Genomic DNA, 17461 nt, shown 5'->3' with positions numbered 1-17461 from the left:
AGTACAATCCTTTGTATTACACTTGCTACAGTGAGAACACACCGTTTATTACAGTGGCTATGGAAGCACTGTAATCGCTTGATAGTTCACACTTCCATTCCATGTCGGGTCATCGTAAATTTTAGAACATACCAAGAGATTGTCGATCGTTCACGGTCAAGCAAAACCAACAATAATCAACAGAACAACAATGCATAACGTAGTCAAGTTGAAATCCAGTAAGCAGCCAGGTCATAAAAATGTAGTTGAAATCAGGTAGAGACTTTAACACAGCACGATTCGAAGTATCTTCTAGCAGCTGGACTGCAAGTTTTGTGGCCAGGTTGATGTCTGTGACCTGGCCCATGTGACAGCTCACTGGTGCCTCTTATTGGCCGCTAGAGGAGTCGTTGACAGCGGACATTGCAGGGAATCGACCTCACTAACGGTTGACATGTATAGTATATCTCCCCCATTTAAATGGAGCTTAGGGCCAAACTATCCTCGCCAGTGCTGTGATCGCCATACCAATACGGAGGGAAATGTTATGGGCCAGCCTATCTAGTCATCTGGTGCTGTAATGGCTGCTTGTGGTGGAGGAGTCATGCTAATGCTAGAGTTGGCTGGAGATAGTCTCATTCCATGGGGGACAAAATCTGACAGCGCTTTACCTGGGAATGTGAATCTGCTTGTTGCCTGAAGTTCTTTCAAGCCATCAAGCCAGCTTGGGGGGGTGGGGGGGGGGGTGCTGCTAATCTGGAGTGGATCTCACTACAATGGACATAGTTGGTGCCCTTGGCATACCGGCATTCACTGTATTTGTCGCCCTTGGCGGCTCTGGTGATGCCTAATGTCTATTCTGGGACCTTCCCAAAGGTACGAGTCTAAACCTCTGTGCCCAACGAATAGCGAGGACAACTGCTGGGCTGAAATGTGTATTTTTCAGGCCTCATGAGGTGCCAGAGGTCATGGAGAATGGCCATAAAGAATATCTGCAGTGTGCCACTATATCACTGTGTTCCTTTAGGAGGCCAGGGACTGGGTCAGGATCCAAACTTTGGTGGAGCTGACAGTGTCTTCCATACCTGCAGCTTAAAGGTGCAGACCAACTGCTCGGCTTCATCACTGGACGTGAGTGGGATGGCGCCATTGTCCAGTATATTAACCTGTCCTGGTTGCAAAAATCCTGAAACATAGTGGATGAATATTGAAGGCTATTGTCCAAAACGATTTTTTCCCCTTTAGTGGCGAGTCTTACTGTCTTCCTTGCTGTTCTATTTGATATTCGAACCACATAAGGAAATTTGGAAAATTATGACGGTGAACCACATCTCTCTGAGGAAGGGGCTGTTGGAGGCTACACTGATGCGCTCCCATGGGCACTGTGGTGTCGACCAACCATGGAATCACTGTGGGGCTGCTGACTTGGTCGACGTACAGGTCTCACAGGAGCTGTCTGTCCTCACGATGTCCTGCATGATGCTGGGGCAGTAGGTGCGCGAGCCACCTTCATGCGTGTCATCCATCAGTGGTCTGCATACAGTAAGTTTATGACATGCTGATGCAATTGCGGGGGGGAGGGGGGGGGGGGGGCAGCCCACACACCAGTCGTCCAATGTCACCATCATGACATCCTGCACCATCTGGATCCTGTTTTTTTTAGGGAAAATGTGTGTGAACTCCTGCAAAAAGGAGAGTGAGAGGTGTTCAGGCGAACTTTGGCGAATGTATTTCATAATTTGTTTGAGGATAATGTCCTCAGTTGCGTCCTTTAGTTACAGATACAGTGACAGGAAATTCTTGTAGACGTTTTTAGGGCATCTGTTAATAAGGACAATGTCTCTCGATCGTAAAATGTGGGGTCTGATCCCATAGGTACTCTGGATAGGGCATCGGTGTTCGCATGTTGTGCCGTTGGTCCATAGTGAACCGAGTAATTCAGTTGCTGGAGAAGACGTTCCAGCATTGTATAAGCTGTGCTGTCTTTTCCTGGATGGTGCTTCTTAGGATCAGACAAGGAAATTAATGGTTTGCGTGTGGTGTCTATTCTTTCAAGTGCAGCTAATGATCTCTTTTGTGCGGATGCACACTAGGCTCCAACTCATACAGGAATTAATAAAATGCCAGGAGTAATGAGAATATTTGGCAAGGGCAGTACATTAATCGTGTGTGGATAAGACGAGAATTTGGGCCTGACAGGAGGCATGCTAGGGTAGTCCATGCAGGTATGATGACACCTGTGTGCGGATGGCTTAGTGTCTAGAACGTCTGCCTAATAAGCAGGAAACCTGTGTTATTATTTTCAACTATCCTCATTGGTTTATATCAGATCCCACTCGCAGCCAATGTCTGTAATTTCTTTTATGTCTAAATTCATGGTTTATGGTCGTTATGAGGTGCAATCTTGTGCCACAAAAAACGTATGGAGTTTTTTTGATGTGAAATGTGATAGCAAGTGATTTTTTTTTCAATTTGTTCGTAGTTAATTTGGGCTGGAGTTAGCATTTTAGACACACATGCGATGGGCAGTTTATACTATCTTCTGTTTTGTGAGAAAGAACGTCCTCGTTGCCATGTTGAGATGCGTCTGTGGTCTGGATATGGGTTTTTGATCGGTCATAGGTCGCCAGACAAAAAGCAGATTTTAGAGTATTATTTTTGTAAGTTCTCCTGACTTTGCTGTGACCATCCATTTTTGCACCTTTGTTACATACATTATTAAGCGAAACGGATGGCATAATCATTTTTTGCCAATAAATAACTGAAGGTCTGTTACGTTAGTAGGGTCTTGGATATTTTCTGTGGTTTCCACATGTTGCTAAGTCGGTTGAAGCCCTATTCGACCCAGTATGTGACCTAAGTACTCCACTTGCTCTTGACAAAATTCACACTTTTGTAGCTTGCGTTTTAGCCCGTTTGTTATAGTGCCTGGAACAACAGATGTATGTTCACAAGATGGTGCCCTCTTGTAGCACAACTTACTAAAATATCATCCAGATAACAGACTATGATCGGATAGTTTTGGGCTGCTGAAAAAAGAGTTGGAAAATTGTTGGTGCGATAGCAATTCCGAAATGCTTTTTGTTGTATCTGTGCAAACTAGGTGAAGTGTTGATGGCAGGACTGTTCGTCCGCTGGAGACTGTGACTATGCTTTGGACAGATGAATTTTTGAGAGTACTGCCCACCTGGTAGTCTTGACATGAAATTTTTGAGAGTACTGCCCACCTGGTAGTCTTGACATGAAATTTTGTGGCCTTGATACAGGATATACACACATATATAATACATACATTATACATAAAGTCACCACAACCTTAGCCATACCTAAAATCGCTTCTCCAGATTTAGTCTCGTGTCATCTCAAAAGTGGTATGTACTTTACTGCAGTGGATCCAACCGAAGAAAAGGAACAGCGGGTTGTTCAGATGACCCTTGGGTGTTTGAAAGAATTCTTAACTCACTGCAGAGACGAGTGCAGATAGTATTTCATTCAAATGTAAGGACTACACGTGAATATCTCCTTTAGTAGGAACGAGTGTACAGTAAATTGTAACATAAACGTGGTGAAGCACTGTATTACTTGTTAAGATAGGCCGTGGGTGAAATTTCAGCCCAATTAGATGCGGACTTAGTCGACAAGCTTAGACGCCAAATGTGTTGCATAATGGAGCTAGTACTGTTGTAATATACACTCCTGGAAATGGAAAAAAGAACACATTGACACCGGTGTGTCAGACCCACCATATTTGCTCCGGACACTGCGAGAGGGCTGTAAAAGCAATGATCACACGCACGGCACAGCGGACACACCAGAAACCGCGGTGTGGCCGTCGAATGGCGCTAGCTGCGCAGCATTTGTGCACCGCCGCCGTCAGTGTCAGCCAGTTTGGCGTGGCATACGGAGCTCCATCGCAGTCTTTAACACTGGTACCATGCCGCGACAGCGTGGACGTGAACCGTATGTGCAGTTGACGGACTTTGAGCGAGGGCGTATAGTGGGCATGCGGGAGGCCGGGTGGACGTACCGCCGAATTGCTCAACACGTGGGGCGTGAGGTCTCCACAGTACATCGATGTTGTCGCCAGTGGTCGGCGGAAGGTGCACGTGCCCGTCGACCTGGGACCGGACTGCAGCGACGCACGGATGCACGCCAAGACCGTAGGATCCTACGCAGTGCCGTACGGGACCGCACCGCCACTTCCCAGCAAATTAGGGACACTGTTGCTCCTGGGGTATCGGCGAGGACCATTCGCAACCGTCTCCATGAAGCTGGGCTACGGTCCCGCACACCGTTAGGCTGTCTTCCGCTCACGCCCCAGCATCGTGCAGCCCGCCTCCAGTGGTGTCACGACAGGCTTGAATGGAGGGACGAATGGAGACGTGTCGTCTTCAGCGATGAAAGTCGCTTCTGCCTTGGTGCCAATGATGGTCGTATGCGTGTTTGGCGCCGTGCAGGTGAGCGCCACAATCAGGACTGCATACGACCGAGGCACACAGAGCCAACACCCGGCATCATGGTGTGGGGAGCGATCTCCTACACTGGCCGTACTCCTCTGGTGATCGTCGAGGGGACACTGAATAGTGCACGGTACATCCAAACCGTCATCGAACCCATCGTTCTACCATTCCTAGACCGGCAAGGGAACTTGCTGTTCCAACAGGACAATGCACGTCCGCATGTATCCCGTGTCATCCAACGTGCTCTAGAAGGTGTAAGACAACTACCCTGGCCAGCAAGATCTCCGGATCTGTCCCCCCTTGAGCATGTTTGGGACTGGATGAAGCGTCGTCTCACGCGGTCTGCACGTCCAGCACGAACGCTGGTCCAACTGAGGCACCAGGTGGAAATGGCATGGCGAGCCGTTCCACAGGACTACATCCAGCATCTCTACGATCATCTCCATGGGAGAATAGCAGCCTGCATTGCTGCGAAAGGTGGATATACACTGTACTAGTGCCGACATTGTGCATGCTCTGTTGCCTGTGTCTATGTGCCTGTGGTTCTGTCAGTGTGATCATGTGATGTATGTGACCCCAGGAATGTGTCAATAAAGTTTCCCCTTCCTGGGGCAATGAATTCACGGTGTTCTTATTTCAATTTCCAGAAGTGTATAACGAACTGAAGCAGTATTGTGTTACTTATTAGGGTTGGACGTAGGTCAAGTATCACAATTATGTCGCAAATGATGTGTTTACTGAAATATTTTTGCTTCTATTAACGTACCTTTTTACCTGTGTATGTTGTTGCCTGTAACGATGGCACGACCTGTGTATTATCAGATACTGAACAGACTGTGTGCGTAGATTTTCGCTAGAAGTACGAGTAGATACTGTTTCTCCAATGGTTCATCTGCATCCTTTACAAATTTATTTAAATTTTATTGATATCCTTTTGCATTACTATTATCTCGGAAGAATAAAGTTTCACAAATAATTTTTTTGTTTGTTTGCAGGTACACGATGACAGTTCTGGCCCATCCAGACTCTCGCAACACGATGTTGTAACCAACCACTAGAGGAATCATAGCACAATGAAGTAGCCCACTTGCAGAAAGTTAATTACGTAATATTATTTTTTGTGGAAGAAATAAAAAATGGTTCAAATGGTTCTGAGCACTATGGGACATCTGTGGTCATCAGTCCCCTAGACTTAGAACTACTTAAACCTAACTAACCTAAGGACATCACACACATCCATGCCCGAGGCAAGATTCGAACCTGTGACCGTAGCGGTCACGCGGTTCCAGACTGATGCGCTTAGAACAACACGGCCACACCGGCCAGCATGGAAGAAATAAAACTTCATAATTTCTTCATGTACGGGTGCTCAGCCTCGACATAATTTCTGAATGATAAAACCATTTTAAATATCCACCTAAGTTATCAAGTTCTTCATACTGGGTAACCATTTTATCACTAGCAGCACCCCGTGTTGTTATCCGTGATCAATCAGTTATTTATAAAGAAATATGTAGGAATTTATTTATTCCAACCTTCTCTTTGTCCATCTCCACCTTCCCCCTCTCGCTACTCATTTCCGCCTCTCTCCTCTGGGTTCATCTCCTCATCTTTTGTAAAAAAATGACTCTCAGTAACAACAGTGGACCGTAATTTGTAAAAAGACAAGCTATTTACTTTTAATTATTGAAAGACTGAATTGAAATCAGCAACTGATTTACTTTTAACATAACTATAGGGTACGTACCAAGCCAGCAGAAGTTACTCGCTAAGCTAAATACTGAGTAAATGAAATTGCGCACTCTTAATTTGTGCTGCATTTTTAATTATTAGTTTTGCCAGTGAGCCTTTACGTACTTTAAGTGAGTGAAGTTAATACTCAAAATTGCAAATTAGTTGAGCGTCTGTTATGCAGGACAAGAATGAACAGTTACTGAGTCAGAAAATTTAGACAAACTGGTCATTATACAATGTAGGCTTTTGCGACCGGTATTGTCTTCACTTAAAACTTCCGGGCTGATAGGCCATGGTCGATGTATAAATTACGTATTATTTTCGTCTCGGAGTGCGGGAAACATTCTCCGAGGTAAAGCGGCCCATCATAGTTGTTGCCTTCCAAGACTGGGCAGCCGCCCGCGGTGGCCGAGCGGTTCGAGGCTCTTCATTTCGGAACCACGCAACTGCTACGGTCGCAGGTTCGAATCCTGCATACACCTATCTGTATATGTCGGATTTAGGCGAACGCTATGTCCCAGGTTAGCATCTGGGTTTTTGTCAACCATGGCATCCAAAAATGGACGAGTCCCAATGCTTTCAACCTCCACGGTAAATTTAATGCAGAGATGAAGACATTTGAAGAGATCCAAAATCTGTTGAGAGCATCACGTCCATGTGTACAGATGAAAAAGGAGTCTTCTACGTACGTCCAGAAGCAGAATGGTTGCAAAGCCATGTCCTCTATGCCATATAGTCGAGTTCTACGTAAATAAAATGGCGACTGTGGGTGATAAAGGACACCCATCATTCTGTTCGAAAATGTAACTTTGGCAGACCGTAAAAGCTAGGCGAGACGGTGGCACCAGGATGAAAATTGTTACGTAAATCTTCCGATAACGAGCTCTTTTCCAAAAGTGAAATTGTATTGCGCTTAATCCTTTCTGTGAGGTCACTTGATAGTCTTCTGCAAGCCTAGTCGTTGAGTAGGAAATCCATTTTAAGGACGCAACATCCCGTGTCCGTACAACCGTGGCATTCTCTTCATCAGCTGGTAAAAGTACTACATCATCATTACTGAGGGAACAAAGAGCTGCTCCCTCTGCAGAAGAGATGTCAGATAGGACATACTCAAACGTACAGAAGTTGGATAAACTTCGGAGGTAGAACGGAAAGCTGCCTTTCGATTCGCACAATTCAGGACAGGTGCGTGGAACATCGCCGTCATACGACAACCGGAAAAATCGGCTGTAGCAGAACAGTGCTTAAATGAGGGACATGGGATGAAATTTGGCGAGACTGTGATAGTTACCAATACTTCCGGTTTGTGAAACAGTTCTTATAAAGAGGCAACGGAAATTAAGATGGCAGACACTTTGATTAATAGAGACAATGGATTTTCTCTTAGCAGAGCGTGGAACCTGTACTATGTTGCATCAAACCAGAACGATCGTCGGCGTGGGCAGTCTGAGTGTTTGAAAATAGTCTTTGAGTGCGATATATCGTTGCCACCAGTGTCCTATCAAGGGCGGCGCAATCTGTTCAGTCGTGGAGGACAGAAACTAGACTACTGACCATTAAAATTGCTACATCAAGTAAAAATGCAAATGATAAACGGGTATTCATGGGACAAATATATTGTACTAGAACTGACATGTGATTACATTTTCAAGCAATTTGAGTGCATAGATCCTGAGAGATCTGTACCCAGAACAATCACCTGTGGCCATAATAACGGCCTTGATACGCCTGGGCATTGAGTCAAACAGAGTTTGGATGGCGTGTATAGGTACAGCTGCCCATGCAGCTTCAACACGATACCACACTTCATCAAGAGTAGTGACTGGCGTGTTGTGACGTGCCAGTTGTTCGGCCACCATTGACCAGACGTTTTCAGTTGGTGAGAGATCTGGAGAATTTGCTATCCAGGGCAGCAGTCGAACATTTTTTGTATCCAGAAAGGCCTGTACAGGACCTGCAACATGCGATCGTGCTTTATCCGGCTGAAATGTAGGGTTTCACAGGGATAGAATGAATGGTAGAGCCACGGGTCATAGCACATCTGAAATATAACGACCACTGTTCAAAGTGCCGTCAATGCGAAGAAGAGGTGACAGAGACGTGTAACCAATGGCACCCCATACCATCAGGCCAGGTGGTACGCCAGTATGGCGACGACGAATACACGCTTCGAATGTGCGTTCACCGTGATGTCGCCAAACACGGATGCGACCATCATGATGCTGTAAACAGAACCTGGATTCATCCGAAAAAATGACGTTTTGCCACTCGTGCACCCAGGTTTGTCGTTGAGTACACCATCGCAGGCGCTCCTGTCTTGTGATGCAGCGTCAAGGGTAAGCGCAGCCATGGTCTCCGAGCTGATAGTCCATGCTGCTGCAAACGTCATCGAACTGTTCGTGCAGATGGTTGTTGTCTTGCAAACGTCCCCATCTGTTGAATCAGCGATCGAGACATGGCTGCACGATCCGTTACAGCCATGCGGATAAGATGCCTGTCATCTGGACTGCTAGTGATACGAGGCCGTTTGGATCCAGCACAGCGTTCCGTATTACCCTCCTGAACCCACCGATTCCATATTCTGCTAACAGTCATTGCATCTCGACCAACGCAAGCAGCAATTCTGCGATACAATAAAGCGCAATCGCGATAGGCTACAATCCGACCTTTATCAAAGTTGGAAACGTGATGGTACGCATTTCTCCTCCTTACACGAGGCATCACAACAACGTTTCACCAGGCAACTCCGGTCAAGTGCTGTTTGTGTATGAGAAATCGGTTGGGAACTTTCCTCATGTCAGGACGTTGTAGGTGTCTCCACCGTCGCCGACCGTGTGTGAATGCTCTGAAAAGGTAATCATTTGCATATCACAGCATCTTCTTCCTGTCGGTTAAATTTCGCGTCGGTATCACGTCATCTTCGTGGTGTAGCAATTTTAATGGCTCGTAGTGTATGATGGGCGGCTCAAGTGCCGTGTACCGTAAAGAGGCCTGTACAGGAGGAAAATTTCAGCCTTGGCATCAGTTTTCAGTGGGTCTCAGCAGCAACAGCGTTCCTCTGAAGATGACGGGCAGCTGGATCGCCAAAATATCGAATTAAATTGATTTCAGGAACCGGAAACAAACCCAAAGAGTTTTTCAAGTTCTCCATGGTCTGTCAGTAAAGATACCTACCTCGCTTCCATGCACCACCAAGAACGCCCCGGTCTTTATGATGATCCAGCCCAGCAGGCTCTGTCATTTGGGGTAATATCTTCCACATAAAATTAGTTACGGTTTGTTTTATTAACATTAATTGAGATATGTCTCAGAGTTTTGTTGTCTGTACTCACACACATATAACCAGCAGCTCTGATCATCAGCTAATCCATACAATAACAATTTTCTGATAATGTGGGGCCACAGTAATAATATATTTTTTTTAATGTCAGTACCGCCATTGGATTGTTTTTATTTTCAATGTTAGTGTTGTGTACATAGTTCCGCGAAGTCAGCGAGTACACAGGTTTCCCACTAGTGCGCGCCCCACTAAGCACAACAGCGCAGGCGCAGCGATCGTCCGTCTCCGCACTACGAGATGGCGCTGCCTTAGAGACAGACCAAATTCTGCTTCCGCCGGTCCGCGTATTAATATGTAACGCAGCCAATGAGATTGCTGCTAACATAGAACTTTTACTCCTTGCGGATCACATTCGCGCTGTGATACATGAATGCGCGAGGTATTATAAGAGTGTACAGACCTCCAATTAGTCAGTCTGCATTTGTCTGCACCAGTCTGCATTAGTCTGTACGAGTCTATAGTCAAGTTTCAGTCTGCACCTAATAAGAATACCATATTCCTGTACATAGCCATGAAGATAAATGAATAGACAGTTCGTCAAGTATCAGAGATATGTGAGAATAAGATTAACGTACCAAGACCAATGGAACTTCAGATTGTCAATTGTAAACAGCATCCAGAATCAAGTTACGTAAGGTTTATTATGCTTGTTACTATTTTAATAAATGTGTGTGAAAATTAATCAAGTTCTGTTTAAAGTTGGTCACCTTCAATCTGCTACTCTAAGGGTGCAAGTGGCATTTCTATCGTCTGACCTAATGGCAGAAGAGAAACACGCCACAATAAGACCACGAGACATATTGCCGACACTCGCCCACTTCGTTAGAGCGACAAATCAAATAACCTGATGGTGTGTGTACCGAAGGTCTTACAGTACTTATACCACAGTTACATTTACACGATCATACGCACAATGTGTGTAATAGCGTATTTTGAATACGACAGTATGCCATCTTAGGCACTGTATAACATTAAAACACTTGATAATGGCATTGTAAAGCCGAAATCATGATCGTGTAAATGTAACAAAATGGTTCAAATGGCTCTGAGCACTATGGGACTTAACTTCTGAGGTCACCATCCCCTAGAACTTAGAACTACTTAAACCCAACTAACCTAAGAACATCACACACATACATGCCCGAGGCAGGATTCGAACCTGCGACCGTAGCGCCTAGAACCGCTCGGCCACTCTAGACGGCGTAAATGTAACACTGAAAATAAAAACGGTCCAACGGCGGTATTGACTTCAAGGTAATATTCCATACAATGCTCTAGTAAATCCTGTGATATAGTTCGCTTCAGTCGCCGGCCACGGTGGTCTCGCGGTTCTAGGCGCGCAGTCCGGAACCGTGCGACTGCTACGGTCGCAGATACGAATCCTGCTTCGGGCATGGATGTGTGTGATGTCCTTAGGTTAGTTAGGTTTAAGTAGTTCTAAGTTCTAGGGGACTAATGACCACAGCAGTTGAGTCCCATAGTGCTCAGAGCCATTTGAACCATTTTTCACTTCAGTCATAGGGAATGCGCAATAGAGGGCCACATCACGATTCTTTACGGCATCGAGAGCATTTTTAAGAGACGAGCGCCGCTCAGCTAATGGTGCTTCTGACAGCCTGGTTACATGATATCAAAAAATTCTGTACCTGCGGAATGGCTTCCAAACGACCCTTGGTGGCCTCTTCGAGGTAATACGGTGATCACGAAACAAGATAATCCTGCAGCTAGGCGGCACGCTATGTCCTAGCTTTCACTGCCACTGAAAACCCAGTCAACCTAAGCAACAGTAAGCCATTTGGGAAGAAGAAAGAGAGACTAAGGGATACAACCCAAATACAAACAAACATAAATACAAACAAACATCTTTAAAGCCAAAGTACCATGTGCTGACACACCATCATACTCAGAATGGAAGACAAGGCTGGAATTTCGAATTTTGGTGGCGCAATTTCTTTCTCCCAGGGTTATGCTGACGTCCCTCCACCCTCCCCCCCCCCCCCCCCCCCCCACCCTTGATGGAAAGAAAGACACATCAACACGACAAGCCGTCAGCCTTGTCAGTCCAAAATAAGCAGGCCTAAGTCGGAGAGTATAATTTACTCCTTTCATTATTCTGAAATAATTCCCTCTCCATGTTGGGCAGAAATCGAGTGGTCCAGCCGTTCGAAAGAATCGTCCTCCATCTCCCAGCGAAGGAGGTGTGAACTGGCCAATAATGGGGTTCCCTTCCTCACCCCCTCCCTCCCACCAACCAAACTACCTATTCACTGTTCTGTTCTTAAGTTTTGCTATTTTCGTTTCCGAATTAAGATACACTATCTAATCAAAAATGTGTACATACCTATTAGTGGACATTTGTATGAGATGTGTCTACCTTTCGCCTTTATGATTGCTTGAACTCTTCCGGCGATACTGTCAGTGAGCTGTCTAAATTTGTGAGGAGGACTGGCATTCCATTCCTCTTCAAGAGCCGAAACCAGAGAATGTACTGATGTTGGACGTTGGGGGTCGGGGGCGAAATCGAATTTTGAACACATCCCAAAGGTATTCCACTGGGCTCAGGTCGAGACTCTGGCGAGATAGGGACCAATTCAGGAAAACGGTCAACGTCTGTCTCCGAATTGTTCCTCCACTGTATGTAGTACACAATGCTATAAAATGTATTCACCCTTTCAGCATTTTTATCGTCTTCTTAAGCACAATGACGGGATCGCACCAGAAAGCACACCATAGCACCATGTCCTCCGTACTTCCCTGTTGGCACTACATTAGACAGCTAGTAATATTCTCCAGACATTCGTCAAACCCAACCTCTTCCATCTGACTGCCAGAGGGTATAGCGAAATTCATCAGTCTGAATCATTTGTTTCCAGCCTCCATTACCATTGTCCTTTGCACCACGTCAAGGTCATTTAGCACTGACTGTAGATATGTGTGGATTATGAGGAGCTGTTCGACCATCGTTCTCCTCTCTTTTAACTCCCTTCGCGCAGTCATTGGGGTAGCTGGAGTGCTCGTCGCACTTTGGAATTCACAAGTGATTACTTTTACTGGTTTCACACAATTTCTTATACCCACCCTCTGAAATATTCCACGGTCCCTCTCTGACACCCAACTGAGCGTGTTTGAAAGGGGTCTTACTGTAGCCTTCCGAATGGCGGGATGGGCCTTTCAGAAAATTGCCATGCAAGTCGGATGTGTTGTGTCAGTTGTGCAACGATGCTCGTGCCAGTGGTCACGTGAACATTCTCAAACCCGTGGACGATGTTCTGGACGATCACTCAGCACAGGCGCCCGCCAGGATCGTCGCTAACCAGCGCTTGGTACGTGCAGAATGTTACCAAACCCTTTCTTTTGCCATTTGTTGCTACAGGAAGGTAACGTGTTGTTCCAACAGGGTAGTGGTCGCCCACACATTGCGCGTGAAATTCATCGTGCTCTGCAAGGCGTGCAGAAACTTCGCTGGCCGGCTCGACCTTCGAACCTGTTTCCAATCGATCACGTGCGGGATATGATAGGACGAAAAGTGACTCGTGCTATTCGTCAGCCAACAACTCTATCAGAACCACGTGAACAGTTCGTGCAGGGGTGACATAACGTATCCCAGGACAGTATTCGCCATCTGTACGATCGATTGGATGCCAGATTCAGCGATTGTATTGCCGCCTGTGAAAGCTACACACCCTATACTAATAAGGGTGTTGTAGCATGGGCCGATACCTAATATCTCAGAACCGCTTGTGCTATTGATATGCAAATGTCCAAATCCACTTTTACAACAATAAATCTTGAGAGAACAGGATTCTTTTACGGCAGTGTATTTTTAGGGTTCCGTATCTCTGTCGGTGAAAACGGAATTCTGTAGTTCGTCCATCAGCCCGTCCATTAAGATCCTTGCTGCTCGGAACGGTTAGAGTTATCAAATAGGAATTTATGTCAATTACGAATGTCTACGGTCCCTTGGCGGTCTAAAACGTTTAACCAACATTTAAGCTTCTAAGTCAATGTAATTGGGCATTTATGTCACATATTTTGAAAGTAGCAAACACACTCATCCAAACCTGTACATAAAATATCTATATATATATATATATATATTTAAGTTTCTACAGAACTCTCGAAGCGCTTATCCTACTGACACTTGCTCAGTTTTTAGCTATAACCTAATAACTAGAGAAAGGCTGCAGAGACCCATGACGTCTTGTAACACCAATATCAATTGTAAGTAGGTTATACTATGCAACTGTGTGTATGTAACTATGAAGTGGTTGTTTTTTACTAGTGAAGGTCATTGAATTGTCAGAGAGAAAGTTGAAGTTTATAATATATTGATTGTTATAGCTATAAGAAATTTAAAAATAATTGAACTTTATAATATACACTACTGGCCATTAAAATTGCTACACCAAGGAGAAATGCAAATGGTAAAGGTAAATATATTATACTAGAACTGACATGTGATTACATTTTCACGCAATTTGGGTGCATAGATCCTGAGAAATCAGTTCCCAGAGCAACCACCTCTGGCCGTAATAAAACAGAGCTTGGATGGCGTGCAGAGGTACAGCTGCCCATGCAGCTTCAACATGATGCCACAGTTCATCAACAGTAGTGACTGACGTTTTCAATTGGGGAGAGATCTGGAGAATGAGCTTGCCAGGGCAGCAGTCGAACATTTTCTGTATCTAGAAAGGCCCGTAGAGGACCTGCAACATGCGGTCGTGCATTACCCTGCTGAAATGTAGGGTTTCGCTGGGATCGAATGAAGGGTAGAGCCACGGGTCGTAACACATCTGAAATATAACGTCCACTGTCCAAACAAGAGGTGACCGAAACGTGTAACCAATGGCACCCCATACCATCACGCCGGGTGATACGCCATTATGGCGATGACGAATACACACTTCCAATGTGCGTTCACCGCTCCTGTCAGCGTCAGGGGTAACCCCAGCCATCGTCTCCGACCTGATAGTCCATGCTGCTGCAAACGTAGTCGAACTGTTCGTGCAGATGGTTGTTGTGTTGCAAACGTCCCCATCTGTTGACTCATGAGTCGAGACGTGGCTGCACGATCCGTTACAGCCATGCGGATAAGATGCCTGTCATCTCGACTGCTAGTGATACGAGGCCGCTGGGATCCAGCACGGCGTTCCGTATTACCCTCGTGAACCCACCGATTCCATATTCTGCTAACAGTCATTGTATCTCGACCAACGCGAGCAGCGATGTCGCGATACGATGAACCACAATCGCGATAGGCTACAATCCGACCTTTATCAAAGTCGAAAACGTGATGGTACGCATTTCTCCTCCTTACACGAGGCGTCTTGACAGCGTTTCACCAGGCAACGCCGGTCATCTGCTGTTTGTGTATGAGAAATCGGTTGGAAACTTTCCTCATGTCAGCACGTTGTAGGTGTCGCCATCGGCGCCAACCTTGTGTGAATGCTCGGAAAAGCTAATAACTTGCATATCACAGCATCTTCTTCCTGTCGGTTAAATTTCGCGTATGTAGAACGTCGTCTTCGTGGTGTAGCAATTTTAATGGCCAGTAGTGTATGTCTGCTCGTGAAAGAGAAATTGTAAAATGAAGAACAAACCGCCTTCAGTCACTTACAACTAGTGACTGAAGGCGGTTTGTTCTTCATTTTACGAAAGTAAAACAGGCACGGACGAAACACTGAATAACAATGGATAATATTAAGAGAAATTGTGCTTTGAATGCTTGTTCTGCTAAGGGGAATTGTATTGAGTAGTATAAAAGATGTAGGGAACCCCCTCCGCCACGGAAGTGGCTTGGCGCACGGTAAAAGGTGGTTTTGGCGGTCTATATGGGTGGCTACTGGGTGAGCACGCGACGCTGTCAGTGGCTAGCCGTTGTACAGCTAATATCGAGGATGCCAAGTGAGGCATTTGTAAGCTAATCTATATTGAAAACTTGCCTCAGATGTGGATCCGGCTGTCGGATGCCTCTTGACATTATGGAATGGCTCTAAAAATGAAGAAATTATGTCGCGAAGAAGAACTTGTAAAGAGCATTCAACTTCAAGAGCGTGGGATCAGTTACCCGCCACATTACTTGCCACCAGTATTGCGCCTCTGCTCCGACAACTGAAGGTACACAGATATGTATAATAGCATGAACCAGTATACTTGTGTGAGTGTTTTTCTCAATAATAATTCAAGTGCTATAAACCTGTGTTTGAACCCAGACATTACCCTAGTCGTGAACCGATGCAGAATCCTATCCTAAGTGTGCGGAAATCCGAGCATCCTGTTCCTAACTAAATGATAATTTGATTTTGGTTTAAATGTACAAGAAATCAGTGCCAGTGTGTAAGTGTTAATGTAAAAATATCTGCTTCACAGGTGATGAAAACGACACATAATTTGAACTTAAATGAAATGTAATTTTGCACTGATTATTACCATGAACTACTTTCTACAGTTAATTAAGTTTAGTGTTGGAGTAAATTGCAAATTGTTTATGATATAATCGCAGAGATGGCCTGTAGAAAAACTAAGTGTTTATGGCTCCCCACAGTAACCTTTTCTCAATTTAAAATATAGTTGGGAATTTCATTGCTACTGAGATTCTAATAATAAGAGTACAAAAAGTATCTACGTATGATTATTTAATTTCATTTGTGGTACGTAATTGTTAACTAATCAGGACTCTTTTCATACCCATCTTTAGTCCAGTGTGTAGTGTGGTAACATCTCAGGGCAGAGTTGATTAATGATTGCTATAGTAACTGGTATTATCATGTGTAAAGTACCTTTGTCTTCCTGTGATTACTGATTTTTGCAAATGATCCACCACTTAGTACGCACTGTAGTCGTGAGTATCCAGTGCACTATTCAAAGAGAGAATTAATGAAAATCAGTTTTGAAAAATCATATTTAAATTATTTCAATATAATATTTCAAATTATTATGCCTAATTAGGCTGGCGACCGTTTGTTGTTTCATTCACATGAACTTCGTTTCTAGTATCCCCTACAAACTGAAGCCTGTTAAGTCTTTCTATTAACTGCCACTTATACGAAATTAATGTTCGATACCCTCTGTCCATTAGGTAATCACACGGTCAAACACAAAAATCCTCGCAGAGGGTAACACTAGTCTGTGAGTATAGCGTTATACTTGGCGCAAACTCTCGGGCAAGTGTTATAGTCTCTCGTGTCGACTATCAAAATATGTGGCATAAATCGCGGTGGTCTCGCGGTTCTAGGCGCGCAGTCGGGAACCGTGCGACTGCTACGGTCGCAGGTTCGAATCCTACCTCGGGCATGGATGTGTGTGATGTCCTTAGGTTAGTTAGGTTTAAATAGTTCTAGGGGACTGATGACCACAGCAGTTGAGTCCCATAGTGCTCAGAGCCATTTGAACCATTTTTGTGGCATAAATAAGCAACTACATTGACTTAGAAGCTTAAAGGTTATAGACCGCCAAGGGACCGTAGACATTCGTAATTGACATAAATTCCAATTCGACAACTCTACTCATTCTGCGAAGAAAGGTCGGCACACGGACCGTGCATCCGAACGTTGAGCGTTGAGCGTGCCGGGTTTCTGACGTCATAGCGTCGAATAGCACGCTCGGGACTCTTTCCGAACGTGCAGAGCAATATGTGGCGTGTTAGATATTCTGAGCGTTGACCAATGAGATGGCACAACACCACCTACGTCACACGCACGCCGTCTGCCTTCAGTACAGAGTTGTGAGACGCCATATTGGCATTCGTTTCACGCCTATATGTATATATGCCGTTTCTGAGCACCAGCAAATTGACAATCACTGGAAAACCCATTGTTTACTGTGTGATTCGTTCCAATAAAATAAGGAGAAACATCATTTTCGTGGCAAAAGAATTATTGTAATTTGCGTGTTATGAGAGTAGGCAGCGACACACTGAAGAGCCACCCAAAACGCATTGTTCTTGGTA

The sequence above is a fragment of the Schistocerca gregaria genome, chromosome 2 (assembly GCF_023897955.1).
Source record: "Schistocerca gregaria isolate iqSchGreg1 chromosome 2, iqSchGreg1.2, whole genome shotgun sequence".
NCBI lineage: Eukaryota > Metazoa > Arthropoda > Insecta > Orthoptera > Acrididae > Schistocerca > Schistocerca gregaria.
The sequence above is the reverse complement of the archived record's forward strand: the minus strand, read 5'-3'. Positions refer to the sequence as shown.